General features: G+C 32.6%; 8 non-coding genes across 8 annotated transcripts; all 8 read right to left on the bottom strand.

Annotated features, from left to right (window-relative positions):
- Window positions 1-1323: 1323 nt before the first annotated feature.
- Window positions 1324-1395, bottom strand: TRNAW-CCA (transfer RNA tryptophan (anticodon CCA)). The gene has a single exon. It is a non-coding gene; the product is annotated as a tRNA-Trp (tRNA).
- Window positions 1396-2812: 1417 nt separating this feature from the next.
- Window positions 2813-2884, bottom strand: TRNAW-CCA (transfer RNA tryptophan (anticodon CCA)). Its single transcript has one exon. It is a non-coding gene; the product is annotated as a tRNA-Trp (tRNA).
- A 1417-nt stretch (window positions 2885-4301) lies between these two features.
- Window positions 4302-4373, bottom strand: TRNAW-CCA (transfer RNA tryptophan (anticodon CCA)). Its single transcript has one exon. It is a non-coding gene; the product is annotated as a tRNA-Trp (tRNA).
- Window positions 4374-5789: 1416 nt separating this feature from the next.
- Window positions 5790-5861, bottom strand: TRNAW-CCA (transfer RNA tryptophan (anticodon CCA)). The gene has a single exon. It is a non-coding gene; the product is annotated as a tRNA-Trp (tRNA).
- Window positions 5862-8739: 2878 nt separating this feature from the next.
- On the bottom strand, window positions 8740-8811 carry TRNAW-CCA (transfer RNA tryptophan (anticodon CCA)). The gene has a single exon. It is a non-coding gene; the product is annotated as a tRNA-Trp (tRNA).
- Window positions 8812-10228: 1417 nt separating this feature from the next.
- On the bottom strand, window positions 10229-10300 carry TRNAW-CCA (transfer RNA tryptophan (anticodon CCA)). The gene has a single exon. It is a non-coding gene; the product is annotated as a tRNA-Trp (tRNA).
- Window positions 10301-11717: 1417 nt separating this feature from the next.
- Window positions 11718-11789, bottom strand: TRNAW-CCA (transfer RNA tryptophan (anticodon CCA)). Its single transcript has one exon. It is a non-coding gene; the product is annotated as a tRNA-Trp (tRNA).
- A 1416-nt stretch (window positions 11790-13205) lies between these two features.
- On the bottom strand, window positions 13206-13277 carry TRNAW-CCA (transfer RNA tryptophan (anticodon CCA)). The gene has a single exon. It is a non-coding gene; the product is annotated as a tRNA-Trp (tRNA).
- Between the last annotated feature and the right edge of the window lie 385 nt (window positions 13278-13662).

The following is a 13662-nucleotide window of genomic DNA, read 5'->3' as shown; positions in this document are numbered from 1 at the left end:
TTGGAAAAGATATAAACAAGGATGAATTAAGGTCTTCACTTTCAGATTCAGGGATTTCCAATTAAAAATTTAGAATATAGTAATAAACCCTTTTTTCTTACAAATTCAAAGATGACAATGGTATGAACAAATTAATAGGTGTTTCTGACTTGCCACAAATTTCCTGTTTTGAACTCAGTTCCCAATGATATATCTCATCAAAGGATTGTTGAAAAGATTTTATTCAGTAGAATTAAAAAAGCAATTTTTCAAACACTTTCCTGACAGGTGGCAACAAGATCATGATAATCTATTGTCAGTTAGAATACGCAGTTTCTGTTTTCAATCTTAACCCAAACATCGATCAACTTTTAAAAAGATGAAAGAGATACTTGAATGTGACATAATTTAAACATGCATCATTCTGACCAGGAGTAAGGCGCACTACCGTCAGTGTATGAGGACAGCTGTAAAACTTGCTTCCTCCCATAATTCACTTGTAAAGTGCATGAGGAAATATACAGACACCATCTTGAAATTTGCTACTTTAAATCACAGTTTAGAAAAGTAATAACAAGGATGAATTAGGATCTTCACGTTCCGATTCAGGGATTTCCAGTTTAAAGTTTAGATTCTAGTAATAAGCCTGATTTTCTTACAAATTCAAAGATGACAATGGTATGAACAAAGCGATAGGTGTTCCTGGCATTTATTACATTTATTAATGTTTTTAACTCAATTCCCAATAATATTTCTCATCAAAGTATTGTTGATAAGATTTTAATCTATAGAATTAAAAAAACACTTTTTTAAAAACTGTTCTGACCTGTGTCAACAACGTTGTGTTAATCTGTTTTCAGTTGGATTACCCAGTTTCTGTTTTCAATCTTAACCCAAACATCGATCAAGCTATAAAAATATGAAAGAGCTGCTTGACCATGACGTGATTTGAATACACAACTTTCTGATATGGATTCAGAAGCACTACAGTTGAATTAAGATCTTCACAATCAGATTCAGTGATTTCCAGTCAAAAATTAAGAATCTGGTAATAAACCCTCTTTTCTTACAAATTCATAGATGGCAATGGTAAAAATAAATTAATAGGTGCTTATGGCATTAATTACATTTATTAATGTTTGGAACTCAATTCCCAATAACAATTCTTATTAAAGTCCTCTTGAAACGATTATAATCTGTAGAACTAAAAAATGCAGTTTCTTAGACACTGCAGCCTGGTAGCAACACAGTCGAGTTAACTTTTGTCAAGTTGGACTACGCAGTTGCTGTTTTCAATAATAACCCAAACATCAATCAAGATATGAAAAGACATAAAGAGCTGATTGACCTCGAAGTGATTTGAACACACAACCTTCTGATCTGGAGTCAGACGCGCTACCGTTGCGCCACGAGGTCAGTTGAAAAGTGTTGTTGCTCCCATACTTCACATGAAAAGTGCATGATAAAATATATGGACACCATCTTGAAATTTGCTACTTACAATCACAGTTTGGAAAAGATATAAACAAGGATGAATTAAGGTCTTCACTTTCAGATTCAGGGATTTCCAATTAAAAATTTAGAATATAGAAATAAACCCTTTTTTCTTACAAATTCAAAGATGACAATGGTATGAACAAATTAATAGGTGTTTCTGACTTGCCACAAATTTCCTGTTTTGAACTCAGTTCCCAATGATATATCTCATCAAAGGATTGTTGAAAAGATTTTATTCAGTAGAATTAAAAAAGCAATTTTTCAAACACTTTCCTGACAGGTGGCAACAAGATCATGATAATCTATTGTCAGTTAGAATACGCAGTTTCTGTTTTCAATCTTAACCCAAACATCGATCAACTTTTAAAAAGATGAAAGAGATACTTGAACGTGACATAATTTAAACATGCATCATTCTGACCAGGAGTAAGGCGCACTACCGTCAGTGTATGAGGACAGCAGTAAAACTTGCTTGCTCCCATAATTCACTTGTAAAGTGCATGAGGAAATATACAGACACCATCTTGAAATTTGCTACTTTAAATCACAGTTTAGAAAAGTAATAACAAGGATGAATTAGGATCTTCACGTTCCGATTCAGGGATTTCCAGTTTAAAGTTTAGATTCTAGTAATAAGCCTGATTTTCTTACAAATTCAAAGATGACAATGGTATGAACAAAGTGATAGGTGTTCCTGGCATTTATTACATTTATTAATGTTTTTAACTCAATTCCCAATAATATTTCTCATCAAAGTATTGTTGATAAGATTTTAATCTATAGAATTAAAAAAACACTTTTTTAAAAACTGTTCTGACCTGTGTCAACAACGTTGTGTTAATCTGTTTTCAGTTGGATTACTCAGTTTCTGTTTTCAATCTTAACCCAAACATCGATCAAGCTATAAAAATATGAAAGAGCTGCTTGACCATGACGTGATTTGAATACACAACTTTCTGATATGGATTCAGAAGCACTACAGTTGAATTAAGATCTTCACAATCAGATTCAGTGATTTCCAGTCAAAAATTAAGAATCTGGTAATAAACCCTCTTTTCTTACAAATTCATAGATGGCAATGGTAAAAATAAATTAATAGGTGCTTATGGCATTAATTACATTTATTAATGTTTGGAACTCAATTCCCAATAACAATTCTTATTAAAGTCCTCTTGAAACGATTATAATCTGTAGAACTAAAAAATGCAGTTTCTTAAACACTGCAGCCTGGTAGCAACAAAGTCGAGTTAACTTTTGTCAAGTTGAACTACGCAGTTGCTGTTTTCAATAATAACCCAAACATCAATCAAGATATGAAAAGACATAAAGAGCTGATTGACCTCGAAGTGATTTGAACACACAACCTTCTGATCTGGAGTCAGACGCGCTACCGTTGCGCCACGAGGTCAGTTGCAAAGTGTTGTTGCTCCCATACTTCACATGAAAAGTGCATGATAAAATATATGGACACCATCTTGAAATTTGCTACTTACAATCACAGTTTGGAAAAGATATAAACAAGGATGAATTAAGGTCTTCACTTTCAGATTCAGGGATTTCCAATTAAAAATTTAGAATATAGTAATAAACCCTTTTTTCTTACAAATTCAAAGATGACAATGGTATGAACAAATTAATAGGTGTTTCTGACTTGCCACAAATTTCCTGTTTTGAACTCAGTTCCCAATGATATATCTCATCAAAGGATTGTTGAAAAGATTTTATTCAGTAGAATTAAAAAAGCAATTTTTCAAACACTTTCCTGACAGGTGGCAACAAGATCATGATAATCTATTGTCAGTTAGAATACGCAGTTTCTGTTTTCAATCTTAACCCAAACATCGATCAACTTTTAAAAAGATGAAAGAGATACTTGAATGTGACATAATTTAAACATGCATCATTCTGACCAGGAGTAAGGTGCACTACCGTCAGTGTATGAGGACAGCTGTAAAACTTGCTTCCTCCCATAATTCACTTGTAAAGTGCATGAGGAAGTATACAGACACCATCTTGAAATTTGCTACTTTAAATCACAGTTTAGAAAAGTAATAACAAGGATGAATTAGGATCTTCACGTTCCGATTCAGGGATTTCCAGTTTAAAGTTTAGATTCTAGTAATAAGCCTGATTTTCTTACAAATTCAAAGATGACAATGGTATGAACAAAGCGATAGGTGTTCCTGGCATTTATTACATTTATTAATGTTTTTAACTCAATTCCCAATAATATTTCTCATCAAAGTATTGTTGATAAGATTTTAATCTATAGAATTAAAAAAACACTTTTTTAAAAACTGTTCTGACCTGTGTCAACAACGTTGAGTTAATCTATTTTCAGTTGGATTACCCAGTTTCTGTTTTCAATCTTAACCCAAACATCGATCAAGCTATAAAAATATGAAAGAGCTGCTTGACGATGACGTGATTTGAATACACAACTTTCTGATATGGATTCAGAAGCACTACAGTTGAATTAAGATCTTCACAATCAGATTCAGTGATTTCCAGTCAAAAATTAAGAATCTGGTAATAAACCCTCTTTTCTTACAAATTCAAAGATGGCAATGGTAAAAATAAATTAATAGGTGCTTATGGCATTAATTACATTTAATAATGTTTGGAACTCAATTCCCAATAACAATTCTTATCAAAGTCCTCTTGAAACGATTATAATCTGTAGAACTAAAAAATGCAGTTTCTTAAACACTGCAGCCTGGTAGCAACAAAGTCGAGTTAACTTTTGTCAAGTTGGACTACGCAGTTGCTGTTTTCAATAATAACCCAAACTTCAATCAATATATGAAAAGACATAAAGAGCTGATTGACCTTGACGTGATTTGAACACGCAACCTTCTGATGTGGAGTCAGACGCGCTACCGTTGCGCCACGAGGTCATTTGAAAAGTGTTATTGCTCCCATACTTCACATGAAAAGTGCATGATAAAATATATGGACACCATCTTGAAATTTGCTACTTATAATCACACTTTGGAAAAGATATAAACAAGGATGAATTAAGGTCTTCACTTTCAGATTCAGGGATTTCCAATTAAAAATTTAGAATATAGTAATAAACCCTTTTTTCTTACAAATTCAAAGATGACAATGGTATGAACAAATTAATAGGTGTTTCTGACTTGCCACAAATTTTCTGTTTTGAACTCAGTTCCCAATGATATATCTCATCAAAGATTGTTGAAAAGATTTTATTCAGTAAAATTAAAAAAGCAATTTTTCAAACACTTTCCTGACAGGTGGCAACAAGATCATGATAATCTATTGTCAGTTAGAATACGCAGTTTCTGTTTTCAATCTTAACCCAAACATCGATCAACTTTTAAAAAGATGAAAGAAATACTTGAACGTGACATAATTTAAACATGCATCATTCTGACCAGGAGTAAGGCGCACTACCGTCAGTGTATGAGGACAGCTGTAAAACTTGCTTGCTCCCATAATTCACTTGTAAAGTGCATGAGGAAATATACAGACACCATCTTGAAATTTGCTACTTTAAATCACAGTTTAGAAAAGTAATAACAAGGATGAATTAGGATCTTCACGTTCCGATTCAGGGATTTCCAGTTTAAAGTTTAGATTCTAGTAATAAGCCTGATTTTCTTACAAATTCAAAGATGACAATGGTATGAACAAAGTGATAGGTGTTCCTGGCATTTATTACATTTATTAATGTTTTTAACTCAATTCCCAATAATATTTCTCATCAAAGTATTGTTGATAAGATTTTAATCTATAGAATTAAAAAAACACTTTTTTAAAAACTGTTCTGACCTGTGTCAACAACGTTGTGTTAATCTGTTTTCAGTTGGATTACCCAGTTTCTGTTTTCAATCTTAACCCAAACATCGATCAAGCTATAAAAATATGAAAGAGCTGCTTGACCATGACGTGATTTGAATACACAACTTTCTGATATGGATTCAGAAGCACTACAGTTGAATTAAGATCTTCACAATCAGATTCAGTGATTTCCAGTCAAAAATTAAGAATCTGGTAATAAACCCTCTTTTCTTACAAATTCATAGATGGCAATGGTAAAAATAAATTAATAGGTGCTTATGGCATTAATTACATTTATTAATGTTTGGAACTCAATTCCCAATAACAATTCTTATTAAAGTCCTCTTGAAACGATTATAATCTGTAGAACTAAAAAATGCAGTTTCTTAAACACTGCAGCCTGGTAGCAACAAAGTCGAGTTAACTTTTGTCAAGTTGAACTACGCAGTTGCTGTTTTCAATAATAACCCAAACATCAATCAAGATATGAAAAGACATAAAGAGCTGATTGACCTCGAAGTGATTTGAACACACAACCTTCTGATCTGGAGTCAGACGCGCTACCGTTGCGCCACGAGGTCAGTTGAAAAGTGTTGTTGCTCCCATACTTCACATGAAAAGTGCATGATAAAATATATGGACACCATCTTGAAATTTGCTACTTATAATCACAGTTTGGAAAAGATATAAACAAGAATGAATTAAGGTCTTCACTTTCAGATTCAGGGATTTCCAATTAAAAATTTAGAATATAGTAATAAACACTTTTTTCTTACAAATTCAAAGATGACAATGGTATGAACAAATTAATAGGTGTTTCTGACTTGCCACAAATTTTCTGTTTTGAACTCAGTTCCCAATGATATATCTCATCAAAGGATTGTTGAAAAGATATTATTCGGTAGAATTAAAAAAGCAATTTTTCAAACACTTTCCTGACAGGTGGCAAAAAGATCATGATAATCTATTGTCAGTTAGAATACGCAGTTTCTGTTTTCAATCTTAACCCAAACATCGATCAACTTTTAAAAAGATGAAAGAGATACTTGAACGTGACATAATTTAAACATGCATCATTCTGACCAGGAGTAAGGCGCACTACCGTCAGTGTATGAGGACAGCTGTAAAACTTGCTTGCTCCCATAAATCACTTGTAAAGTGCATGAGGAAGTATACAGACACCATCTTGAAATTTGCTACTTTAAGTCACAGTTTAGAAAAGTAATAACAAGGATGAAATAGGATCTTCACGTTCCGATTCAGGGATTTCCAGTTTAAAGTTTAGATTCTAGTAATAAGCCTGATTTTCTTACAAATTCAAAGATGACAATGGTATGAACAAAGCGATAGGTGTTCCTGGCATTTATTACATTTATTAATGTTTTTAACTCAATTCCCAATAATATTTCTCATCAAAGTATTGTTGATAAGATTTTAATCTATAGAATTAAAAAAACACTTTTTTAAAAACTGTTCTGACCTGTGTCAACAACGTTGTGTTAATCTATTTTCAGTTGGATTACCCAGTTTCTGTTTTCAATCTTAACCCAAACATCGATCAAGCTATAAAAATATGAAAGAGCTGCTTGACCATGACGTGATTTGAATACACAACTTTATGATATGGATTCAGAAGCACTACAGTTGAATTAAGATCTTCACAATCAGATTCAGTGATTTCCAGTCAAAAATTAAGAATCTGGTAATAAACCCTCTTTTCTTACAAATTCAAAGATGGCAATGGTAAAAATAAATTAATAGGTGCTTATGGCATTAATTACATTTATTAATGTTTGTTACTCAATTCCCAATAACAATTCTTATCAAAGTCCTCTTGAAACGATTATAATCTGTAGAACTAAAAAATGCAGTTTCTTAAACACTGCAGCCTGGTAGCAACAAAGTCGAGTTAACTTTTGTCAAGTTGGACTACGCAGTTGCTGTTTTCAATAATAACCCAAACATCAATCAAGATATGAAAAGACATAAAGAGCTGATTGACCCCAACGTGATTTGAACACGCTACCATTGCACCACGAGGTTAGTTGAAAAGTGTTGTTGCTCCCATACTTCACATGAAAAGTGCATGATAAAATATATGGACACCATCTTGAAATTTGCTACTTATAATCACAGTTTGGAAAAGATATAAACAAGGATGAATTAAGGTCTTCACTTTCAGATTCAGGGATTTCCAATTAAAAATTTAGAATATAGTAATAAACCCTTTTTTCTTACAAATTCAAAGATGACAATGGTATGAACAAATTAATAGGTGTTTCTGACTTGCCACAAATTTTCTATTTTGAACTCAGTTCCCAATGATATATCTCATCAAAGATTGTTGAAAAGATTTTATTCAGTAGAATTAAAAAAGCAATTTTTCAAACACTTTCCTGACAGGTGGCAACAAGATCATGATAATCTATTGTCAGTTAGAATACGCAGTTTCTGTTTTCAATCTTAACCCAAACATCGATCAACTTTTAAAAAGATGAAAGAGATACTTGAACGTGACATAATTTAAACATGCATCATTCTGACCAGGAGTAAGGCGCACTACCGTCAGTGTATGAGGACAGCTGTAAAACTTGCTTGCTCCCATAATTCACTTGTAAAGTGCATGAGGAAGTATACAGACACCATCTTGAAATTTGCTACTTTAAATCACAGTTTAGAAAAGTAATAACAAGGATGAATTAGGATCTTCACGTTCTGATTCAGGGATTTCCAGTTTAAAGTTTAGATTCTAGTAATAAGCCTGATTTTCTTACAAATTCAAAGATGACAATGGTATGAACAAAGCGATAGGTGTTCCTGGCATTTATTACATTTATTAATGTTTTTAACTCAATTCCCAATAATATTTCTCATCAAAGTATTGTTGATAAGATTTTAATCTATAGAATTAAAAAAACACTTTTTTAAAAACTGTTCTGACCTGTGTCAACAACGTTGTGTTAATCTGTTTTCAGTTGGATTACCCAGTTTCTGTTTTCAATCTTAACCCAAACATCGATCAAGCTATAAAAATATGAAAGAGCTGCTTGACCATGACGTGATTTGAATACACAACTTTCTGATATGGATTCAGAAGCACTACAGTTGAATTAAGATCTTCACAATCAGATTCAGTGATTTCCAGTCAAAAATTAAGAATCTGGTAATAAACCCTCTTTTCTTACAAATTCATAGATGGCAATGGTAAAAATAAATTAATAGGTGCTTATGGCATTAATTACATTTATTAATGTTTGGAACTCAATTCCCAATAACAATTCTTATTAAAGTCCTCTTGAAACGATTATAATCTGTAGAACTAAAAAATGCAGTTTCTTAGACACTGCAGCCTGGTAGCAACACAGTCGAGTTAACTTTTGTCAAGTTGGACTACGCAGTTGCTGTTTTCAATAATAACCCAAACATCAATCAAGATATGAAAAGACATAAAGAGCTGATTGACCTCGAAGTGATTTGAACACACAACCTTCTGATCTGGAGTCAGACGCGCTACCGTTGCGCCACGAGGTCAGTTGAAAAGTGTTGTTGCTCCCATACTTCACATGAAAAGTGCATGATAAAATATATGGACACCATCTTGAAATTTGCTACTTACAATCACAGTTTGGAAAAGATATAAACAAGGATGAATTAAGGTCTTCACTTTCAGATTCAGGGATTTCCAATTAAAAATTTAGAATATAGAAATAAACCCTTTTTTCTTACAAATTCAAAGATGACAATGGTATGAACAAATTAATAGGTGTTTCTGACTTGCCACAAATTTCCTGTTTTGAACTCAGTTCCCAATGATATATCTCATCAAAGGATTGTTGAAAAGATTTTATTCAGTAGAATTAAAAAAGCAATTTTTCAAACACTTTCCTGACAGGTGGCAACAAGATCATGATAATCTATTGTCAGTTAGAATACGCAGTTTCTGTTTTCAATCTTAACCCAAACATCGATCAACTTTTAAAAAGATGAAAGAGATACTTGAACGTGACATAATTTAAACATGCATCATTCTGACCAGGAGTAAGGCGCACTACCGTCAGTGTATGAGGACAGCAGTAAAACTTGCTTGCTCCCATAATTCACTTGTAAAGTGCATGAGGAAATATACAGACACCATCTTGAAATTTGCTACTTTAAATCACAGTTTAGAAAAGTAATAACAAGGATGAATTAGGATCTTCACGTTCCGATTCAGGGATTTCCAGTTTAAAGTTTAGATTCTAGTAATAAGCCTGATTTTCTTACAAATTCAAAGATGACAATGGTATGAACAAAGTGATAGGTGTTCCTGGCATTTATTACATTTATTAATGTTTTTAACTCAATTCCCAATAATATTTCTCATCAAAGTATTGTTGATAAGATTTTAATCTATAGAATTAAAAAAACACTTTTTTAAAAACTGTTCTGACCTGTGTCAACAACGTTGTGTTAATCTGTTTTCAGTTGGATTACTCAGTTTCTGTTTTCAATCTTAACCCAAACATCGATCAAGCTATAAAAATATGAAAGAGCTGCTTGACCATGACGTGATTTGAATACACAACTTTCTGATATGGATTCAGAAGCACTACAGTTGAATTAAGATCTTCACAATCAGATTCAGTGATTTCCAGTCAAAAATTAAGAATCTGGTAATAAACCCTCTTTTCTTACAAATTCATAGATGGCAATGGTAAAAATAAATTAATAGGTGCTTATGGCATTAATTACATTTATTAATGTTTGGAACTCAATTCCCAATAACAATTCTTATTAAAGTCCTCTTGAAACGATTATAATCTGTAGAACTAAAAAATGCAGTTTCTTAAACACTGCAGCCTGGTAGCAACAAAGTCGAGTTAACTTTTGTCAAGTTGAACTACGCAGTTGCTGTTTTCAATAATAACCCAAACATCAATCAAGATATGAAAAGACATAAAGAGCTGATTGACCTCGAAGTGATTTGAACACACAACCTTCTGATCTGGAGTCAGACGCGCTACCGTTGCGCCACGAGGTCAGTTGCAAAGTGTTGTTGCTCCCATACTTCACATGAAAAGTGCATGATAAAATATATGGACACCATCTTGAAATTTGCTACTTACAATCACAGTTTGGAAAAGATATAAACAAGGATGAATTAAGGTCTTCACTTTCAGATTCAGGGATTTCCAATTAAAAATTTAGAATATAGTAATAAACCCTTTTTTCTTACAAATTCAAAGATGACAATGGTATGAACAAATTAATAGGTGTTTCTGACTTGCCACAAATTTCCTGTTTTGAACTCAGTTCCCAATGATATATCTCATCAAAGGATTGTTGAAAAGATTTTATTCAGTAGAATTAAAAAAGCAATTTTTCAAACACTTTCCTGACAGGTGGCAACAAGATCATGATAATCTATTGTCAGTTAGAATACGCAGTTTCTGTTTTCAATCTTAACCCAAACATCGATCAACTTTTAAAAAGATGAAAGAGATACTTGAATGTGACATAATTTAAACATGCATCATTCTGACCAGGAGTAAGGTGCACTACCGTCAGTGTATGAGGACAGCTGTAAAACTTGCTTCCTCCCATAATTCACTTGTAAAGTGCATGAGGAAGTATACAGACACCATCTTGAAATTTGCTACTTTAAATCACAGTTTAGAAAAGTAATAACAAGGATGAATTAGGATCTTCACGTTCCGATTCAGGGATTTCCAGTTTAAAGTTTAGATTCTAGTAATAAGCCTGATTTTCTTACAAATTCAAAGATGACAATGGTATGAACAAAGCGATAGGTGTTCCTGGCATTTATTACATTTATTAATGTTTTTAACTCAATTCCCAATAATATTTCTCATCAAAGTATTGTTGATAAGATTTTAATCTATAGAATTAAAAAAACACTTTTTTAAAAACTGTTCTGACCTGTGTCAACAACGTTGAGTTAATCTATTTTCAGTTGGATTACCCAGTTTCTGTTTTCAATCTTAACCCAAACATCGATCAAGCTATAAAAATATGAAAGAGCTGCTTGACGATGACGTGATTTGAATACACAACTTTCTGATATGGATTCAGAAGCACTACAGTTGAATTAAGATCTTCACAATCAGATTCAGTGATTTCCAGTCAAAAATTAAGAATCTGGTAATAAACCCTCTTTTCTTACAAATTCAAAGATGGCAATGGTAAAAATAAATTAATAGGTGCTTATGGCATTAATTACATTTAATAATGTTTGGAACTCAATTCCCAATAACAATTCTTATCAAAGTCCTCTTGAAACGATTATAATCTGTAGAACTAAAAAATGCAGTTTCTTAAACACTGCAGCCTGGTAGCAACAAAGTCGAGTTAACTTTTGTCAAGTTGGACTACGCAGTTGCTGTTTTCAATAATAACCCAAACTTCAATCAATATATGAAAAGACATAAAGAGCTGATTGACCTTGACGTGATTTGAACACGCAACCTTCTGATGTGGAGTCAGACGCGCTACCGTTGCGCCACGAGGTCATTTGAAAAGTGTTATTGCTCCCATACTTCACATGAAAAGTGCATGATAAAATATATGGACACCATCTTGAAATTTGCTACTTATAATCACACTTTGGAAAAGATATAAACAAGGATGAATTAAGGTCTTCACTTTCAGATTCAGGGATTTCCAATTAAAAATTTAGAATATAGTAATAAACCCTTTTTTCTTACAAATTCAAAGATGACAATGGTATGAACAAATTAATAGGTGTTTCTGACTTGCCACAAATTTTCTGTTTTGAACTCAGTTCCCAATGATATATCTCATCAAAGATTGTTGAAAAGATTTTATTCAGTAAAATTAAAAAAGCAATTTTTCAAACACTTTCCTGACAGGTGGCAACAAGATCATGATAATCTATTGTCAGTTAGAATACGCAGTTTCTGTTTTCAATCTTAACCCAAACATCGATCAACTTTTAAAAAGATGAAAGAAATACTTGAACGTGACATAATTTAAACATGCATCATTCTGACCAGGAGTAAGGCGCACTACCGTCAGTGTATGAGGACAGCTGTAAAACTTGCTTGCTCCCATAATTCACTTGTAAAGTGCATGAGGAAATATACAGACACCATCTTGAAATTTGCTACTTTAAATCACAGTTTAGAAAAGTAATAACAAGGATGAATTAGGATCTTCACGTTCCGATTCAGGGATTTCCAGTTTAAAGTTTAGATTCTAGTAATAAGCCTGATTTTCTTACAAATTCAAAGATGACAATGGTATGAACAAAGTGATAGGTGTTCCTGGCATTTATTACATTTATTAATGTTTTTAACTCAATTCCCAATAATATTTCTCATCAAAGTATTGTTGATAAGATTTTAATCTATAGAATTAAAAAAACACTTTTTTAAAAACTGTTCTGACCTGTGTCAACAACGTTGTGTTAATCTGTTTTCAGTTGGATTACCCAGTTTCTGTTTTCAATCTTAACCCAAACATCGATCAAGCTATAAAAATATGAAAGAGCTGCTTGACCATGACGTGATTTGAATACACAACTTTCTGATATGGATTCAGAAGCACTACAGTTGAATTAAGATCTTCACAATCAGATTCAGTGATTTCCAGTCAAAAATTAAGAATCTGGTAATAAACCCTCTTTTCTTACAAATTCATAGATGGCAATGGTAAAAATAAATTAATAGGTGCTTATGGCATTAATTACATTTATTAATGTTTGGAACTCAATTCCCAATAACAATTCTTATTAAAGTCCTCTTGAAACGATTATAATCTGTAGAACTAAAAAATGCAGTTTCTTAAACACTGCAGCCTGGTAGCAACAAAGTCGAGTTAACTTTTGTCAAGTTGAACTACGCAGTTGCTGTTTTCAATAATAACCCAAACATCAATCAAGATATGAAAAGACATAAAGAGCTGATTGACCTCGAAGTGATTTGAACACACAACCTTCTGATCTGGAGTCAGACGCGCTACCGTTGCGCCACGAGGTCAGTTGAAAAGTGTTGTTGCTCCCATACTTCACATGAAAAGTGCATGATAAAATATATGGACACCATCTTGAAATTTGCTACTTATAATCACAGTTTGGAAAAGATATAAACAAGAATGAATTAAGGTCTTCACTTTCAGATTCAGGGATTTCCAATTAAAAATTTAGAATATAGTAATAAACACTTTTTTCTTACAAATTCAAAGATGACAATGGTATGAACAAATTAATAGGTGTTTCTGACTTGCCACAAATTTTCTGTTTTGAACTCAGTTCCCAATGATATATCTCATCAAAGGATTGTTGAAAAGATATTATTCGGTAGAATTAAAAAAGCAATTTTTCAAACACTTTCCTGACAGGTGGCAAAAAGATCATGATAATCT

The sequence above is a fragment of the Dendrobates tinctorius genome, unplaced genomic scaffold (genome assembly GCF_039654945.1).
Source record: "Dendrobates tinctorius isolate UK_male_01 unplaced genomic scaffold, ASM3965494v1 ptg000178l, whole genome shotgun sequence".
Classification (NCBI taxonomy): Eukaryota; Metazoa; Chordata; class Amphibia; order Anura; family Dendrobatidae; genus Dendrobates; species Dendrobates tinctorius.
The sequence above is the reverse complement of the archived record's forward strand: the minus strand, read 5'-3'. Positions and strand labels throughout refer to the sequence as shown.